This window comes from Crocodylus siamensis, chromosome 5, assembly GCF_052110815.1.
Source record: "Crocodylus siamensis isolate JL-2025a chromosome 5, ASM5211081v1, whole genome shotgun sequence".
Taxonomy (NCBI): Eukaryota; Metazoa; Chordata; order Crocodylia; family Crocodylidae; genus Crocodylus; species Crocodylus siamensis.
The window spans coordinates 202,964,050-202,984,922 of NC_143399.1; positions in this window are offsets into that span (position 1 = coordinate 202,964,050).

Genomic DNA, 20,873 nt, shown 5'->3' on the forward strand with positions numbered 1-20,873 from the left:
TGGAAAAGAAGTTTTTAAACTTTCTGGCTAAAAACATTAAAAAATACATGACCAAAAGCAATCACAAGGCTCAAAAACCAGAGGAAAAATAAAATGCACCCACCATTCATGGCTGTTTTTTAATCTTATGAATGTTAAACCACTCCTGGAGCTATCGCACATGCCTTTTGAACATTGGGGGTTGACAATATGGTATCATTTAGGTGGATGCTATGGCACTGAAAGGAAGGAGAGCTGCACATCTGGCCCTGAAAGTATAGTTTAGTAGAGAAAAAAAAAGTTCTTGAGAAGGTTGGCTTGGTCTGCAGAAACTTGAGCATCAGGACCCTTGGGCTCTCACACCTGAGGCTGATTTCACTGAGTCAGCAGTTAGGGTGTTACAATACTTTCTTGCAAACAACACACCCCAGAAAGACACAACTTATTTCTGAAAGGCCATAATGAAACAAAAAAGTTCTTTCCTTGTAGTAAGAAGCTGAGTAGCCCCATCCAGGAGCTGTGTCTGCTCATTGTTTTCCTCCTTGGGCATGTCCACACGTGCAACTAATGCGTAGCAAGAAAATCTGGAGTTCGTAGCTCTGGAGTTTATTTCTCCTGGGCACAGCATTTGAATGTGTGCCTGGGCCCACAGCACACTAAACCAGGTTGGAGCAGTCCTGGCTGGCAGGGGAACCGGGAGATCAGCCAGCCAGCCCTGGGGCTGCTCCCACTAGCTCACTGTGCTGTGGATGGGGTGGTTGGGGCACGAGGGTGCTTCAGGTAGCCCCTGCACTGAAGCCCCCTGCGCCCCAGCCAGATGGGGTAACGTCTACACATGTGCCACTGCAGAGTTTTTCATTCTGCAGCCGAGTGAATTAGTTTCATAGTTTCTAGGGTCGAAAGGGACCTGAGAAGATCATTGAGTCTGACCCCCTGCCATGGCAGGAAAGAGTACTGGGGTCAAACGACCCCAGCAAGGTGTACATCTAGCCTCCTCTTAAAGCCCCCCAGGGTAGGAGCCTGCACCACTTCTCTTGGAAGTTGGTTCCGGACCCTAGCCGCCCTGACTGTGAAGTAGCGCTTCCTGATATCTAGCCTAAATCTACCTTTGCCAGCTTGTGACCGTTATTCTTGGTCACTCCTGGCAGTGCTCGGGGGAACAGGGACTCCCCCAATGCCTGCTGATCCCCCCTGACTAGTTTATAACAGGCCACTAGATCCCCCTCAGCCTTCTCTTGTGGAGGCTGAACAGGTTCAGGTCCTGTAGCCTCTCCTCGTAGGGCCTGCCCTGTTGCCCCTGACCATGCGAGTGGCCTCCTCTGGACCCCCTCCATGTTGTCCACATTCCTCCTGAAGTGTGGCGCCCAGAACTGGATGCAGTACTCCAGCTGCGGCCTGACCAGTGCCGCATAGAGGGGGAGGATCACCTCCCTGGACCTGCTCGAGATGCATCTGTGGATTCACGACAAGGTCCAGTTGGCCTTCCTGACCATGTCCTCACATTGATGGCCCATGTTCATCTTCGAGTCAATAATGACACCAAGATCCTTTTCCGCCTCTGTACTGACAAGAATGGAGTTCCCCAACCTGTAGGTATGGTGCCAGTTCTTCCTCCCCAGGTGCATCACTTTGCACTTGTCAGTGTTGAATCCCATCCTACTCTCATCCGCCTACCTTGCAACTTGTCTAGGTCCGATTGCAGCCTATTCCTCCCTTGTAGCGTGCCCACATCCCCTCACATCTTAGTGTCATCAGCAAATCTGAACAGGGTGCTTTTTACCCCCTCGTCCAAGTCACTGATGAAAATGTTGAACAGTGCTGTCGGGGAAAACCGAAGGATTGGGCCCCAAGGTCACGGTGGGCCGGGGTGGCAATTAGATACGGACAGGTGGGATTAGCGGCGTAGAGTCTGGAGATAGGGACTCGGAGCGGATTTAGAAAGAACAGGTGAATTTATTTGACTTACGCTTCAGGCGTAGGCAGAAAGGTCTTCAGTTACAGTTTGGAACACAAACAAACAATTAACAACAAAGGGGTCTGTTGGCCCATGAGGTTCAGTCCGAAGACCTAGTCCCAGGGCTGGTCAACAGCTCATAAATGGGGTTCACAAACAACAAAACGAACTGTAACACGGTGATGATGAACCGCGTGACGCCAGTCCACAGCAATGGACAAATCGGGTGGTCGTATGAGAAAGCCGAGGTCAGGAGCCAGAAGGTGATGCAGCGGAGACGTCAGTTGGAGGGATAAGCAGAGTCGTAGGTGGTGAAGGAAGCCGAGGTCGGTGATCCAGAACCGGGTTAAACAAAGTCCAGAGGGTGATCCGAAATCGTAAGCCGTTAATCAGTTCAAAAGGTAAGTCAGGAGCCAGATGATCGTAGTCAAAAACCGCAATGCAACGAGTAATACGAAGAACTAAGTCACGGAGCCAAAGGAGGAGATCAATAGGCCTTGAAGCCTGACTCAGAGAACAGTCCCTGCAGCAGCAGCCTCTGTCTCTGGTCCACGCGATCTCCCCCCGAGGGAGGGGCTCACAGAACTTTTATATCAATTTGGTAGCCAATCAACGTGCTCTCCGCAGAGAAATTTCTAGTCCGATTACCTCATGTCAGGTTCTGACTGAGCATGCTCTCAGTCAGGAGCTGACACAATCTGAGCATGCGTCTGTGGGGAAAGTAGGTCAACAATGATTGACAGCTCCACAGGTCACCCAGGGGGCAAGGGCTGGGTGAGCCTTGGAAATTTCCACTCACAGCTTCAAACTGCGCATGTCAGTTTAACCTCTTCTGTACTGGCAGCACATACTCAAAAATTTCCATGACAAGTGCGGGCTCGAGGACCGAGCCCTGGGGGACCTCACTGCCCACATCCCTCCATGTCGAAAATGACCCATCCACCACCACGCTCTGGGTGCGGCCCTCCAGCCAGTTGGTGACACATCTGACTGTGTGGGTGTCCACACCACAGCCCCCCAGTTTCTTAATGAGAACAAGGTGAGAGATAGTGTTGAAGGCCTTCCTAAAGTCCAGGAAGACAATGTCCACTGCTACCCCTGAGTCTAAAGATTTGGTGACCTGGTCGTAGAAGGCCACCAGGTTGGTCTGACGGGACTTGCCGCTAATGAATCTGTTTTGGTTGCCCCTAAGCATGATCTCTCTTGATGGCCCCTCATGGATATGTGCCAGAATAATTTTCTCAAAAAGCTTGCCCAGGATTGAGGTAAGACTAACTGGCCTATAGTGTCCCGGGTCCTCCTTCTTCCCCTTTTTGAAGATGGGAACCATGTTGGCCCTCTTCCAGTCCTCTGGCACCACACCAGGGCACCACGAGTGCTCGTACAGCCGTGCCAGGGGTCCTGCAATGACCTCAGCCAATTCCTTTAGTACTCTAGGGTGGAGATCGTCTGGACCAGCTGACTTGAATACATCCAGTCCCTCCAGAAGCTCCGTAACTAGTTCCCCCCTGACCCTTGGCCTGAGTGCACCTCCCTTGGGGCCTGAGGGGGGCCCAGCAGGAGGGTGACTGTTCCGGTCCCTGCTTAGGAAAATGGAGGCAAAGAAATCATTAAATATGTTGGCTTTGTCACCTGGTGTGAAGAACCAAATTTCCTAATGTGTTCTGCAGGGGCCCCACATTACCCAGAACCTTCTTTTTACCCCCTATGTATTTAAAAAAGGACTTCTTATTGTCCTTAATCTGGGAAACTAGTCTCAGTTCCATCTCTACCTTGGCCTTTCTGACTGCTCCCCTACATCCTCAAGCAACTGCAGTATAGTCCTCCCTGGTGATGACCCCTCCTTTCCATCGGCTGTGTGCCTCCCTTTTAGCTAGAAGACATTCCCGGATGCTTTTGGTGAGACATGGGGGCTTGTGTGCCCTCCTGCTCCCTTTGATCCGTGTCTGATTAGTGTGGAGTGAATTTCTGCTGAGAAGTGAATTAGTTTGCTCCAGCGTAATAGGAGTAGATGTGTAAATGCCAAGACAGTTACTGTGCAGTTAATTAGTCTACCCCACAGTAACCATCTTGTGTAGACATGCCCCCTGTGGGTTGCATGTAATGTTACTTTGGCTTTGCTCAGAGGCAAGTTAAGTGGCAGAAATTGTGGTTACTCTATTGCCTTGGTTATAATACTTACCCCAATTTCCAGCAGCTGGTTTTTGGAAACAAAAAAAGGTGCACGTTGTATGTGAGAAAATATGGCATTTACAACCTGAGTAAATTGACTCTGGAACCACTGAAAGATGATAACCTTGGAAGCATGGGATGTCATCTTTAGACATTTTTAATATAGCATTTCAATTTAAATAACACTTTGCTTCCGGAATATAGGCAAAGTGCAATCTGAGTTAGGTATGGCAGGAGGAACAGGTGTTGCATTCCTTGATTACAAGCATTCAGTAATGTCATCCAGGTTAATTCTGCTTGATTCCTGCCATTTTATAACCAGCTCTGTTTTTAGTCTAAATAATCATGTTATTTAAGTCATACATTAATGTGCCCCTAAGCATATCACCATACTGATCAACGTTAAACCCTGACTGTAGTTCAACTGAAGCATGAGGCAGGATTATAATACGCCTGCACGGGTTGCTGAATTTATGAATTCTGATCATTTTATAGATTATGTATTTGTATATATATTAATGCCATAAAGGCCATTATGATCACCTAATTTGACCTTCTACATAAAAAAGCCCATAGAATTTCACTCAGTTATTCAATAAACTCAATAACTTTGGGTTGAATCAGAGCACCTCTTAGAAAAAGATATAACATCTTGATCAGCTTTATCTAATTCAAGATCCTGTTGCTTTTTCCTGTTTGCAGCACAGCTATTATCTTTGGACCTCAAACCTTGAGAAGTCCCTTCTGGATAGACCTGGATAATATACATTTAAAAATTTTTGATTATATTTTTAGTATTAAATCTGCTTAAGAAATACAGTTTAGGGAGAGGGGCAGAACTATATGTAAATAGTTTCAGCTTAAAAAGAGAGAAAAATAATGGAAGTATTTTGGATTTGACATATTCTAAGTAAAATCCTGCAACATTTTGTTTCATTTTCATACTTACCTAAATTTGAAAAAGAAAAGGCTTCAACTGTATTAGTTTGAAAACAAAATTAACGTGTTAAAACATAAGTAATTCATACCAAATACTTTGAATGGGCTCAACATGACTTTTTTTCAGCTTTTTTACTTATGAAACTAACCTTTTTTTTATTTTAGCCTGACCCATACAGTTCTATCCCCCCATACAGTTTTTCAGTTTTAGTTACTGCACCAAAACATCCATCTTTTTTACCACTCTGCTTATGAAGACACATTTTTCTATTTATTTTTTGTGCCCTAACTCGAGAAGGAATTAGTACTGCTTTCATATTAGTGTCCCTGGACTTATTCAGTTGACTTGCATTTAAAGACTCATAGAAAATGAGGCTGGAAGGGCCTTTGGGAGGTCAAATCTAGTCCAACACCCTGCTCCAAGCAGGACCAGCCCCAACTACATCATCCCAGCCAAGGCTTTGTCTAGCCAGGTCTTAAACCCCTCCAAGGATGGAGACTGCACCACCTCTCTGGGTAGCCTGTTCCAGTGCTTCACCACCCTCCTAGTGAGAAAAACTTTTTCCTAATATCCAACCTCAACTTCCTTTGCTGCAACTTGAGCCCATTGCTCCTTGTTCTGTCATCTGCAACTATCAGGGCTGGACACAGGCATGAGAGAACTGGGTGGCTGTCCAGTGTCCGGATAGAAAGGGAGCCCAAAAGTGGTAATTTTTTTGATTATTATTATCATTCCTTCTGGCGAAGTGGGGCCTGATACTAAAAGTTCACCTGGGGCCACCAGGAGTCTAGGTACGGTGCTGGCCATCACTGAGACCAGTCCAGCTCCATCCTCTTTGCAGCCCCCCTGCAGGGAGGTGAAGGCTGCTATTCAATCCCCCTCAGTCTTCTCTTCTCCAGACTAAATAAGCCCAGTTCCCTCAGCCTCTTCTCACAAATCACATGCTCCAGCTCCCGAACCATTTTCATTTGCTGCATTGCATCCTACAGTTGTGGAGGCCAGTTGTGCTCCCATGGAAATCCATGTCAGCGACTTCCCTGGGAACAAGAACGGGCCCTGGGGACTTGATCCTGTAAGCCCTCCCCAGAAGGAATGCAGAGTGATTAAGAAAATACGGCATTCCTGAAAACAAACACCCTTGCTTTGCTGTGTTCAGTGAGCACTTTCTTTGCAGCATTGAATTCAAGTAGCTTGTGGTTGCTCGGTCCAAGGGCCTGCTATTCTCATAAGTGTAGGGAGGAAATGAATCCAAGAAGACTTCTCTGCCTGCTGGGGCCTCTGCTTTCTACCACCATCATCCTCTAGAGAAGTTGGGGAACCTTCTTGAGGGCTCTGTATCTTACCTGGATGCCATATGGCGCTGTCCCATTAGTGGCTTGATCATATGAAGAGCTGGAAGCAGAACCAGGCTTCTACACCCAACCACCCCAAGGCTGTTCCCTTCTGTGGTTGCTGATTCCCCAAAGAGGCACTATACATGTTTGATCCAAAAAGACATTTGGTTAATTAAAATCCCTCTGGAGTTGAGTGTACCTTGCAAGCTGGCTTAGGAATTTTCCATTCTGTCTCTCCTCCTGTCTTTGTGGTATCCAGCAGATGCTTTCAGTTGTTTCTCTCTTGTTTCCCATTCCTTGTATCCTTACGCAAAGAATTTCTCCACTAAGACATTAATCCAAATGAAACGGCAGGAGCAATTTTAGGCAGACAGAATGGAATTACCCGGATTGGCACATGGCCAGGATATTGGGTTTTAACACCCCTTCGTTTTGCAAGACCAAAGGATTTTTCAAACAAGTACCTGGGGCCTCATCTTCACACTCAAGTGCAAAGCTTCCCCCTATGCACAGCTGCATAGCGCCACACTGTGGCACTGCTCTAGCACTGCCTCTTGACCTTGCCTACAATGCACTTCTGTCTCCTCATTTCCCCTGAGAACTGGAACAAAGTGGGTTTCTTTTTTGTTTTGTTTTGTTTTTGTGGTCATGGCTGTGGTTAAAAAAATGGCTTTTTAAAAAACCTGCTTTTTTTTTTTTTTTTTTTTTTTGCAGAAGAAATTCTTGATGCTGTGGAAAGTGTCTAGCCCCAGTGGATTTTCATCACTTCCTAGGTGGAACTCATGCAAGAAACTTTTCGTTGATCAAAAACCTGGTTTCCAGTTGACAAAAAATGTTGACTGGAATAGAAAGAAATGTAATTTTTGAGAATGAAAAGGGATTTAATTTAAAACAGTGGGGGTGATGTGCTAAATTATTAAAAACTAGTTGGAACTCCCCCAAAAGGGGGGGGGGGGAGAATCAACCTTTTTTTTTTTTCCTAAACAAATTTCTCATTTTTTATGGCCAAGTCGACTTTTCCATTTTTAAACTGTTCATGTCCTTCCAGTGTGGGGGAAACTCTAATTTTAACAGGGTGAGTCTATATGTTCATTAAAGCACCATAGTGACTGAGCATTAAGTTTAGTACTTGCATAAGAAGGAGAGTGGATCCGGCTAACTACAGGCCCATTAGCCTGACTTCAATCCTGGGGAAGATCCTAGAAAAGTTTATTAAGGAGGCCATCCTTGAGGGACTGGCCCAGGCTAACATCCTAAGGGATAGCCAGCACGGGTTTGTTGCGGGTAGGTCTTGTTTGACCAATCTCATTTCCTTCTATGACCAGATGACCTATCACCTGGACAAGGGAGAAGAGGTTGATGTCATATATCTTGATTTCAAAAAAGCCTTTGATCTGGTATCCCATGATCACCTCTTGGCCAGACTGGCCAGTTGTGGCCTTGGCTCCACCACGATCCGCTGGCTGGGAAATTGGCTCCGTGGTCGGACCCAGAGGGTTGTGATTGATGGCAGTCACTCATCGTGGTGCCCTGTGACCAGTGGGGTCCCTCAAGGCTCTGTCCTTGGACCCATCCTGTTCAACATCTTCATTAATGATGTGGACATTGGAGTCAGGAGTGGACTGGCCAAGTTCGCCGATGACACCAAACTTTGGGGCAAAGCATCCACGCCAGAAGATAGGCGGGTGATCCAGGCTGACCTGGACAAGCTCAGCAAATGGGCAGACGAGAACCTGATGGTGTTTAACACCGAAAAATGCAAGGTTCTCCACCTTGGGAGGAAAAACCTGCAGCACCCTTATAGGCTCGGCAGTGCTACGTTGGTTAGCACTACAGAAGAAAGAGACTTGGGGGTCGTCATTGACCACAAGATGAACATGAGCCTGCAATGCGATGCTGTGGCTAGTAAAACGACCAAAGTGCTGGCTTGCATCCATAGATGCTTCTCGAGCAAATCCCGGGACGTCATTCTCCCCTTGTACTCGGCCTTGGTGAGGCCGCAGCTGGAGTACTGCGTCCAGTTTTGGGCTCCACAATTCAAAAAGGTGGTGGAGAAGCTTGAGAGAGTCCAGAGGAGAGCCACGCGCATGATCAGAGGTCAGGAAAACAGATCTTATGATGACAGGCTGAGAGCCACGGGACTCTTTAGCCTGGAAAAGCGGAGGCTCAGGGGTGATCTGATGGCCACCTATAAGTTTCTCAGGAGTGACCACCAGGATCTGGGGGAACGTCTGTTCACCAGAGCGCCCCAAGGGATGATGAGGTCGAATGGTCACAAATTCCTGCAAGACCGTTTCAGGCTGGACATAAGGAAGAATTTCTTTACTGTCCAAGCCCCCAAGGTCTGGAACAGTCTGCCAGCGGAGGTGGTTCAAGCACCTACATTGAACACCTTCAAGAGTAAATTGGATGCTTATCTTGCTGGGATCCTGTGACCCCAGCTGACTTCCTGCCCTTTGGGCCGGGGGCTGGACTCGATGATCTCCCGAGGTCCCTTCCAGCCCTAATGTCTATGAAATCTATGAAATAACCAAGCACTAAATCAACGTGCAGTAACTGGTGCTACTGCGCAATAGCACCAGTGCACGGTTTTTTAGTGATGCTAACTGCTCAGTAGCTTAATAGTACTGTGCAGTAGTGTATTAGCACAGGTTTTGCCTTGCATTATACTGCGCAGTAGAATTAGCCTGCTGAGCAGTTAGCATCTCGTGTAGACATACCAGATATACCACTGTGCCACCTGGGCTTAAACAGGGTGAGCTGCCAGCAAGCTATTGGTGCCCAGCCTTGTAGCCTGGGTGCCTGTTAAGAAAAAAAGGTGTTTGCGTATGAACTGGAAACATACTCTTTCAATTGCATCTTTTAAAATTCGAGCTGATGGGTTTGATTCAGCCTACATGCTACAGGGAAGAGATAAAGGACACAGTGGGCGCATGTACACACCACCATGCTGTAGTACTTCCTTTTGGAAATACTGGTGCAGTAACTGCCCGCAGTGCACTGTAGGGTGGAGCAAGCTTAGATGTCCCCGCTATATCGCCGTAGCAGCATGCCATAAGCGGGGAGTGTGCAGCTGCAGCAACGTAGCTAGTGATCACGTGTAGACCTGCATGATCACTATGTTGCCATAGCTCACCATACTTAGCGCACTGCTACATCACCATGGGGTGACGTGTAGATGCGCCCAGTTTTCTTACTTGCCTGACATCACTTCTTCTGCAGCCCTCAAGAAACCCTGATCATTTGAGCTCCATTGACAGCTATGTTGCAGCTTCGCAGTTGCTCCCCTGCTGTCTGCCTGGTGTTTTAGTATCATAGGAAAGTATGGCTGGAAGGGACCTCATGAGTTCATCTTGCCCAGTTCCTTGCTCAAGGCAGGATCATCCCTGACTAAATCATCCCAACTGTCTGTCTAACCTGCTCTTCCATGTTTCCAAGGATGGATTCCCCAACCTCTCTATGTAGCTTGTTCCAATGATTGACACCCCCATAGTGAGAAAAATTCTTCCTAATATACTATCTAAGCATCTTCTACTGCAATTTGAGCCCATTGCAACTAGTCTTGCCCCTTATAGCCGCAGAGAATAGTCTTTCTCTATTTTCTTTATAACAGCCCTTCAGGTTTTTGAAGTCTGTTATCAAATCCTCTGTTCATCTTGTCTTCTCCAGACTAAATACCCTGAGCTGTTTCAGCCTTTCTTCATAATGCCTCTATTAATTTTTGTTGCTGTTTGCCGGACTCTTTCCAACGTGTCCACATCTTTGTTGAAGTGTGGGGCCCCAAACTGGACACAGTCTCAAGGTGAGGCCTCAACAGAGCAGAAATATCACCTCCCTTGATTTGCAAGTGACTTTCCTGTTAATACCACCCGGTAGGCTGTTGGCTGTTTTTGCAACAAGAAGATGCTGTTGGCTCATATTCAGTTTGTGGGTCTTTGTAATCCCCAGGTCCTTCTCTGCAGTATCGCAACCCAGCCAATCATTCCCCAGTCTGTATTAGTGCATGCAATTATTCTGCCCCAAGTGCAAAACATTGCACTTGTCCTTGTTGATTTTCATCTGATAGATTTTTTTAGCAGCTATGGAAGAAAATAAGGTTAGCATCCTCTCTACCCTAGAATTCCCAGCATTGCTTTGGTAGGACTAAGGCAGGGGATTTTACTCAAAATATAATCAGTGTAAACCTGGGCATTGCAAAGAGTTACACTGGGCACATTTACATGTGCATTAATATGCCATAATTATGGGGCATTACATTTAGTACCTGCCACAACAGGTACTAGCTTAATGCATCATCATCAATACTACTATGCAGTAGCGCTGGCACGCAACTTTTAGGTGATGCTAATATGTAGTAGACTAACTCTGTTGTGCATTAGGATGGCTTTTGCCCTTCTAGCCTCTCATGTAGGTGCTCCCACCTATACTGAATTCCTGCTACCACTTTACAAAGCAGCAGTGGTTGGGCTTGGTGGGGGAAAGCTGTAATCCCCCAGCCATGTACTATTCAGCTTGTTGGTGTATCGGCTTTGAAGGAGATCAGCGTGGCATTATTTAAATTATAATAGCATCTTGAAGTCCTAACCAGAACGGGATCCTGATTTTACTTACAAAGTGAAGCAAGTTAAATGGAATTGAGGCTATGGTTAATTCTGAACACAAATGCCTACACAGGGCATTAACACTGAGTCACTAATACACTTTACAACTTAATTTGGATTCACCTTTTCACCATGTCCTCATGTAAATAAATCCTCAGCTGAACGGTGGAATAGGAAACCTCAATTGTGATGCTGCAGGGCTGAGTACACCACATCTGGTTGCTATTGGTATCAGTCCACTGATGTTCAGATTCAGTGAACCGCGAGTTAGAAGAAACAAGCTGAAGTTCAACACCATTGCATTGCTTGATCTTCTGTAGCTTTGTTCTCCACCTGAGATGGAGACTAACAATGAGATTTTCTTTTCTCCTACCCTAATTCGAGTCATTTGAAACAGTTTCTCATTTTGTTTGTACAGGACCTAACACAGTGGGTCTTGGATCCTGGTTGGATCCCCTAGGCACTAGCAGTAATCTGCAATGTACCTTCATAGACAGTCTTCTGCTGTACCAGGGGAATTCAATCTGTGCATAAGGTGAAAGGAATCAGGTGAAAGCCACTCTCATGAATGTCCAAGCCTTTCCTGTCTGTGGTTTTGAGATGAACATTAAATCTTAATAATTTAAGCCTGGGTTTTTCGGACCCTTGGAGCTGTGGCATGCAATGGGAAGGGATCGATGGAAATCATAATGCTGCCATCTTCTACGCCCCCATTTTTTGATATTCCTTTCTGTAAGAGTCCTTAACTCCTGACCTCACGATGCATTCAGCTCCCATTTTAGTGCTTGAGAAGTTTAGACCATTAGGTAACAACAATGTTGTTATTTAGGTTACGTCTTGGAAGTCACAGAGCCTGGAAAGTATTTTGCTTTGTGGTTTCCAAACTGACTTCAGAACATTAGAATTACAGCTGGGGCATCCGTTCCCCTCTTTTTTTTAAAATAAAAACCCCTAACCCATACCCAGACCCAAGCAAACCTTATAGCTCAAAAGATCATTGCGTAAGCCTGAAAATTTCACCCTCACTTCATCAATATGTATGCCGTTTCCTGCAAGAAACCAGACTGGTTAGTTGTGCATGAGATATATATATATTTTCCCCTTTTTTCTTCATATCAGACTTCACCATATGGCACTAAAGTCATCATTTAATGTGGAATTATGAAGCTAATGGAATGTGGAGAATGATGTCTTGCTTTCCTATTGGTCAGCTGACCAGTCTTTAAGTGCTAAGGAAAGACCACACTTGTAAACATAGCCCGGTGTCCATGGAAACAGCCAGATCCACGTTTAAATTTCATTGCATTAAAATAATTGGCTTTATTTTTTTTCTTCTACATATTAAAAAGAAATATTTTCCATCATTTAAAAAAAGGGATGATGACCGATAGGTAAGTCATTTCTTGCCAGGGGAGGTTGGGCTGGGCTTGCTTTTGTCCCCTTTCAGCCATGTAGGGCCAAATTCAAAGGGGAATTAGAAGCCCAGATAGGATTTAGGTGCTAAAATTCCCATTGGAAGAACAAAGGTATAGTCCATGGAAATCAGTGGTTCCTAAGGACTTCTTTGGAGAAGCCCCAACCTGGCGTGAAATCGTGGTTCTTTTGAGTTGGTGGGTGTGCTGGAGTTTGCTGCTGGGTGGAGCTTGATCCTCAGAGGAAGTGAGCTCTTTTCCCTTTTATATTTTGTTACCCTCGTATTTTATTGGCTACTAATTTGTAGTCTTCCTCCAGCCATCTCCCAGTAGGCTTTCATCCTGTTGTCCTCTCCTAAATTAGCTTTACCCCAGCAAAAGTGAGCTGTTGTTCCCTCTTCCCCACCACTCCACATCCTGCCATGGCTGCCAGCACCACCATACTTCTTGCCCCTCGTACCATCGCATTGCATGATATCTTTGTCTCTCCACATCCCAAATATTCAGACGGGGTGAAAATCATTTTGCTTCCTCCTGTTCCTGTTCTGAATTCCAGCCTTAAATTTCGGTGACTAGACTTGTACCTCTACCCAAGTCTTCATCTTTTCTTCTGGCCAGGTCTTGTCCAGTGTACATTTTTCCAAGTCTTATCTTTTCATGGCTCGATTACTGTAAGATCCACCACTCTGGCTTTCATGGCATCCTGATTGTCCTGCCACTCATATACAGCTTAGCTGCTGGAACCATCTTCGTGGCTTGTCATTCTGAACATAACCTGGCCCCATTTGAAGAGCTCATTCAAAGTCCACTGAAAACTGTGGGACTCTTACTGTTGATTTTCCATAGGTTAAGGGGTTGGTTTTTGTTCTAACAAATTGAAGCATCTAAGCCATGTCTGTAAGAACTTTGCTATTTGTTTATCTCACCCCCTTGACCCACAAACTTCTCCTTGCCTTCTCCCACCCTGCCCCTGTGCATGAAGCTGAACTAACACCAAGAGGCTCTTATATGCTTATATTTAGAACATTTCTTGAGATCTACATTTTCTGTGATGCCTCAAAGAATATGGATTGATGGAACTGCAGCCATGCTATGGAATGCCCAACAAAATCATTATGTTAATAGACTACAAAGAACCTGATGTGTCCCAAATGACCCAGAACACATCTGCATTGTTTCCTGGTGTTCTTGAGGCTTCTACTGAAGAGCATGCCCTATCCATCCAGCACCTATTCTGCACACTATCTAATCCAGAAATGAAGAAGTGAAGTCACACTGGGCTTCCCGTTGCTGCAATATTTTTGGTCCATGTGTCTTCCACACTTGAAAACAGAGGCAAAATCATCATGCATGGCTTCACCACCTCATTTTTGTGTGCAAGGGGAGAAGATGTGCATGCGTAACAGAGAGCCTGGGTCACAGTGCATGTGTAACAGAGAGCTCCCTGTTCCTTTAAGAAAGAAGCAGCCCACCAATGAGGCACTGCAGGCCAGGCAGGTTGCAGCAGCTGCAGGTTGGTGGTGCAATAGGGCATTGGGGCAATTAGTAGGCAAGAGCAGGCAGCCTGGGGCAGTCTGTTGGCTGGAAGCAGGCAGGGTCCTGGGAGGCATATAAGCCCAGGGCCTGAGCTGGCAAGTGGGTCTAGCCCTGCAAGCCACAGGGGTAGGAGCTCCTGATGGAAGTCCTACCCAGGGATGCTAGACTGACTGCTATGTTGCCTGTGGGAGCAGTGAAGCTTGGGAAGCTCACAAAGAGCCCAGGGTTGGGAGGTTTGCTGGCACAAGGGGTGAGGGAAGGTTTTCCCTCTTAAAGGGGCACAGGGCTGCTTCCCCTTTGTATTTATGTTATAGCCCAGGAGCTTGGTGTTTGTGTTGGAGCTATACTGGTGGTTTGGGTTGGGACTGTAAGGGGTGGTATATGGAGGTTGCATTTGTGCCTGAGGGGTACACAGTTGCCTTGATCCCCGCCTGGGGTAGGCTGAAGGCTCAAGTTAGTGTAGAGGCTGGAATGGGGCAGAGTGAGAGGGGCACAGCCATATGGGCCCCAGGCCCAGTGCCCAAGAGGGGCGCAGCCACATAGGGGCCAAGGGCCTGGTGGACATGGGCCAGGAGCCCCATTCCCAAAGGGGCTAGACTAGAGCTGGTGCCTCAAAGCTAGGTCCAACATAATGGGTCCAGGCTAGAAGGCCTAGCTGAGAGGAAAGGGGCAGCGGCTGAGGAGGTTGAAGCCCCAACAAGAGAACAACATTACAGTAACACCTGCAAGTGGTGTGGTGTAGGGGAGGAGTGGAGCCACATAATTAGCCCTTAAGACTTTAGGTGCCCTGTAGCAGCATGGTCATAGAGGGGCAGTGAAGGGCCTGTGAGTGGTGCAGTAGAGACCAGTAGACTGCCGGGGAACTCTAGTGGGGGGTTGGCTAGATTGGGGCCCATACAAAGGCCCATGGGCATCTTCCCTTTTAATGTTATTATTATTACATCAATGCATGGTGGACGAGACACAAGGGAAGGCACCCTAGGGGTAGAGCAGGGCACAGTTGTGGAGCTATCAGGGGGTGTCACAGCCGCCCCTGGGATTCCAACTTACTATGGTGTGGTCATTGCATGCTCCTGTCAAGATTTCCGGGCAAGTGCTCATAGGCAAACCCTCAAGATCGGTCAACTGATTTCAATGGGCTTTAATTTAGGCCGACAGTTTAGAATTATCTGGCTTTGCATGTTGCTAACTCACTAATCATGCTTCTTTATTTATTCTTATAAGTTGTCGGCAGGGGCAATGGCGTGTAGAGTCTCTAGTCAAGATCTGGAGGCTTTTAGCTATGTCTGCATGGTGGACTTACCACACCAGGTAGTGGTTTCTTTAACCACATTTTGCTGATCTTCATGGATTTGGACTTAAATCAGAAGCAACATAGATGCACTCAGGCAGTATTGTGGGCAGCTAATTAGAGTTGTAATTGGCCCTGTCACTCAATAGGACTAAATAATCTGTCCAAAATGCAACTTAGACATAGCTATGCAGTTCTGATTTTGGAAGCAGCTAAAACAACAGAAGAGCATGCCTCTGTCTGGCACAGTAACTTTACATTGTACACATATCTATTGTATGCTAGGTATTGTACAAATGTGCAGAGAGAAAACCTTCATCCCAAGGAACCGATGCACAAAATGGGACAGAAAAGGCCCCGAGATGCCCTCACAAGAGCACAGCTAAACTATTTGGGGAAGGACCCTGTCTTAGACTGTGGACAGATATAACTTCCAGCTTCTTCAAAAGGAAAGCATTGTACACCAGCTATCCCAATGTCACTGCCAAATCTGCATGGTTGTGTAATGGTATATATGACCTAAATCCCTGCAACATTCAATACTGAAAGAAACAGGTTTAAGATTTGAATGGTTTGGTACCACTTATATTCATACAAGCAGACAGGTAGCCATTACATCATAACCATTTATATGGGTATAGTCCCATACCACTCTAAAAGTTACATCTGTCCACAGCATTGCTTCCCATGGGTCATTACAGTGCCCAGTCCAATGGACCCTTGACCCTGATTAGAGCTTTTGGCTCCTACTGTAATAACACCCATTGAATCATAATAATGACACAAAGATGGGGAGAAGTGGGCACACTGGAGGGGAGGGACAAAATCCAGCTAGATCTAGGCAGGTTGCAGAGGTGGGCAGACGAGAATATGGTGGAGTTCAGCGCAGACAAGTGCAAGGTGCTGCATCTAGGAAGAAGGAACCTGCAACACACATGTAGGCTGGGGAACACCTTTCTCAACAACACGGTGGCTGAAAGGGATCTTGGAGTCATCGTTGACTCCAGGATGGACATAAGCTGCCAATGCAAGGAAGCTGTCAGGAAGGCCAACCGCACTTTGTTGTGCATCTACAGATGCATCTCAAGCAGGTCCGTGGACGTGATCCTTCCCCTCTGTGCGGCACTGGTCAGGCTGCAGCTGGAGTACTGCGCCCAGTTCTGGGCACTGCACTTCAAGAGGGTTGTGGCTAGCATTGAGAGGGTCCAAAGGAGGGCCACTCACATGGTCAAGGGGCAGCAGGGCAGGCCCTACGTAGACTAAAGGGCCTGAAACTATTCAGCCTTCACAAGAGCAGGCTGAGGGGGGATCTGGTGGCCATCTATAAAATCACCAGTAGGGACCAGCAGAAAATAGGTAAGGCTGTGTTCCCCTGGGCACCAGCTGGGATAACAAGGATTAATGGTCACAAATTGATTGACAGCTGATTCAGGCTTGATATCAGGAGGCATTACTTTACGGTTAGGGCTGCCAGGCTCTGTAATGGGCTCCCAAGGGAGGTGGTGCTCTCCCCTACCTTGGGGGTCTTCAAGAGGAGGTCGGATAGATATCTGGCTGGGGTATTATGATCCCAGCACTTGTTCCTGCCTGGGACAGGGGGTTGGATTTAACGATCCGTTCAGGTCCCTTCTGACCCTAGAAACTATGAAACTATGAATCCTTCACCCATCTCTAGACATCTCTCTTTCAGTTAATTTCTTGAGACCTACATTTTCTGTGATGCCTTGAAGAATATGGCATCAAAAAATAGAAGCTGCAGGTAACCAAAGCAAATCACCGTTGTAGGGTGTATATCAAGGACAACTGAGAAACTCTTTTTAATTTCAGGGACATCTTGATTAGGCTTTCCAGTTTCCCTCTTGTGATAACAAGGGAAGTGAATTCACGTGGAGGGGAAGTGCCAGCCATGAGCTGCTTTTGTGGCTATTGTGACCAAGTCCCACTGCACCGTGTCAGGACTCATGAAACATAAAGAAATTGGAGCAGCTGAGAAGCAGAGGAAGGGACGAGAAGCACGGAAACCATTCTAAATATTTTGGAATTTGCAATTTGTTTTTTCTTTTTTGCATGAGTTTCATTTTTTTTTTAGCCAGGCTTAACTCTTCCCCCAACAATGCTTTTTCATAAAGGGATCAAGTCTGTTGTTTATACAGTTTGTTAACAACAGTTCCTGGTCCTGCTGTCACAGAAGAGTGTTCAGATGCTCTAGAAGGCTGGACAATAAAAGCTCAATAAAGAAACTCAAATCCTTTTTAAATACTTTTTTTCTTTTTAGAATTATTATTATAAAAAAAAGAAAAAATAAATACCTGAGCAGGCTAAGACTGCTAGATTGGGAATTTACATTGCACAGAAGAATGATATGATCTCTCTGAGTAGCACAGTGCAAATTAAAAGAGGTTTAGCGTTAAGTGTTCATGGCACAAAAGCAACTTTAAGTACCCACAATCAGCTTAGTTTGGCTAAGCCTAAATATGTACAAATCAGGTAATGGGCAATGTCCCTGGCAGTACCACGCAGAGACCTGACAGATGTGCTCTGCAAGGTTTACAGCCAGACGCAGCAAATCCAGCAAGTGCGGGTGGGAGGTGATAGTTTGGAGGCCACCTACAATTCTGGAATGTGCTACACACCTTCTGTTTTTCTGCATTTTAAGGTAAGAGTGACCACAGGCATATTTAGTCTGACCTTCTGCATAGACCGGGCAGACCCTGTGAATGCTGCATCAAGTCCTTTCCTTCTAGTGGACAGGCAACATATCTTTGAGAGGAATGTCCAGTCTTAATTTGGCAGCAGCCAGCGATGCAGCGTTCACCATATCCTGAGTGTTTTGTCTCTCTGATACATTCCCATCACTGTTGAAAACTTTTGGCTTATGTGTAGTACATCTAATCTGAACATGCCTTAACCACAGCTTCCATCCATTGGTTCTTATAACATCTTTGCTGGCTGGATTAAGTAGCCTTCTATCATTGGAAATCTTCATCTCATGTATGCCACCACCAGGTTACCTCTCAATCTGTTCCTTATTGAGCTGAATAGAATGACCTTTGTTTAGTCTCTGAAGATAGGGACAGAAATTACAAAGAAACCAGTATAAGCGATCGGAATCCAGTTCAAATCTATAACACAAGTTCAGTGCACATAAACTGTGTTCAAAATGGCAGAAACTGCTTTAATATAAACCTGGAGGGATGTAGAATCAGACTTAGCTGATTTAGATTAAAACTTTTTATTGAACTTCTGTCCCAGATCCCCTCCAGAATCAAGTTACGTTGCAATCCCCCAGCATCCCAGGATGCTTTGTACTTCCCCTGCAACACCTCCCCCCTCACAGGGTGGGCAGGCTAGCCTTGGTCCAAGTTGTCTGCTCCAGCTGAGCAGGCGGGCATGCTCTAGTGGCCCCTGGCTTCTGGCAGGCATGTGGCTGCATTTCTGGACTCAAAAGTAAATGACTGCTCACTTGCTTATTGGTTCAATCTATGCAGTTTAGGCTGACCTGAGAAAACTGAATCATTTCAGCCTCTGGCTTTTTGACTATCTGTACTTAGAATTAATGTAAGGCAATAATTTTAGGTTTTGACCCATTCTTGTATTTTTAGGGATTTTTTACCCTGGTGGTAAGCTCAACTGTAAAAAAAAATATGGCTGGGGAAGGGTCTTCAACAAAAAGAAATAGGGAGATTGTTTTCTGTGTAAGTGTAATCCTGATGAAACTCCAGATTTCTTTGACTTCCATTAAGAGAGGGACTATGCCCCAGAATGAGGCTCTACCTAGGAAAGAGTATTCTGTGTGCATATCTATACACCACCCTACGGCAATATAGCAATGTGCTTTATCACTGTATGGTGTGCTACTGCAACATAGTGATCACATGGGTTTACTTATGATCACCAGCTATGTCGCCATAGTGGCACACTGACTGGTTATAGTGCATCACTACGGTGATGTAGCTGGTGAATTTAACTGTGTGCCACTCGTACACCACAATACGGGTGGCTACTGCACCATGTTTTCATATTTCCCCCAAGCAAGTACTAAAACATGGCACAGTACTAACATCACCCACTGATGAGTATTTATCTGAAAGGTGGGTCCATAAAAGTACTTGGGTCAAGTGAACTTAAGACCAGGAAATGATGAGGGACAATGCAGGGGCGGGGAGGCATTGAGCAGAGAGCCCCTGAGAGTGCCTTCTAATTCAATGCAGAGGGTAGGCTGAGAAGTTAGTCCTAAGTTAATCGACATACACAGTGACAATGCACCTTAGTGCCCCTATACATGCATTAAGGCACTTTAGCTATTCGCACCTAAATTTGATATTTGCTTTGTCAGGTATCAAATTTAGGCATGAATAGCCTAAAATCGCCATCTTTAAGGTGCAATAAGGGCGTACTGATGCGCCTTAAATCGGCATATGTAGATGTATCCTTCGGCCCCTAATTGGATTTCGGCATCTAAATGTGATTGTAGACCACCCTGCTCATGTCCTGCTTTTTGTAACTCAGTCTTAAGGGTCAGATGAAAGCATTAGACACAAGTAGACACAAGTCTCCGGAACATGAGTAGCATGGAGTAAGATCACACTTATGTGCGCAAGTGGAGGAAGAGCATTCATGGGACACAGCTCAGGTTTAGGTAGCTTAGTTAAATCTCATTTAGGAATGGAGCATATGAGCATTCGCCATTTGCAAGTTGGGTGGGAGAGGGGTGGGCAGGTCCATGGGGGGTTTGCCAGGGGGGTTAAAAAGTTGGGGCTGGGCCTGCAGCTGTGGAGCGTGGCATGGGAAGGGTTTAGAGGTGGATCGGGATCCAGGCATCTGCTATGCAGACACCATTTAGGGCCAGTAAGTGGAAGATGATCTGACTCATTATTTCCCCTTGCATCAGTCCTGCGTCCTTAAAATAGAAGAATGGTTTTCTTGCCCTTCACCTGGCTGTCGCATGTTCATACTCTAGGCCCCTGGGAACTCTACAGGCACTGAAACTCATATGCATGTGTGTCCTCTACTGGAAAGAGTCAAAATTACTCAAGTCTATCAAAAGTCGGGGCTGTGAAAGCGGAGGGGAAAGGGAAGAGTTTCCCTAAATCTAAGCAGTGGTGGCTGGTGCCTTAGAAGCAAGAAATGAGGAACAGCCACAGGGCTCAGGTGGAAGACCTTTTTTTTTTAACCAGACAGAAGGCTTTTTATTTTTTTTTAATTTTTTTAATTTTTTTTTTTACCAGGTTGAATAAACACAAGGGGAAAAAAATAGAGCCTGGTCAAGAGGAAATCTTGCTGGGATGAGATAGTTAGGGCTTGTCCTGCTTGAAACAGGGGGCTGGACTAGATATGACCTCTGGAGGTCCCTTCCCACCCTCATTTTCTATGCTACTATGATTCAAACTCATTTCCTAGGCCAGTGCATCCCTTTTTCTTGTTAAGCCTGCTTCTTGACCGCAGTCTGGAGGGATTTCTACTGAACGTGTCCACGTTTTCTAATTAAGAGGAAAGTATTTTTCCTTGGGCTGGATGAAAGCGCTAAATCTGACGAGCACACCTCTGCAGCTCCCGACCCCCTGCTTTATTTGGTGAGCTTCACCCCTCCCCGAAATGTGGCACTGCTTTATATTTCACAGGATCCATAACGTGGATTTATCAAAGGTCGCCAT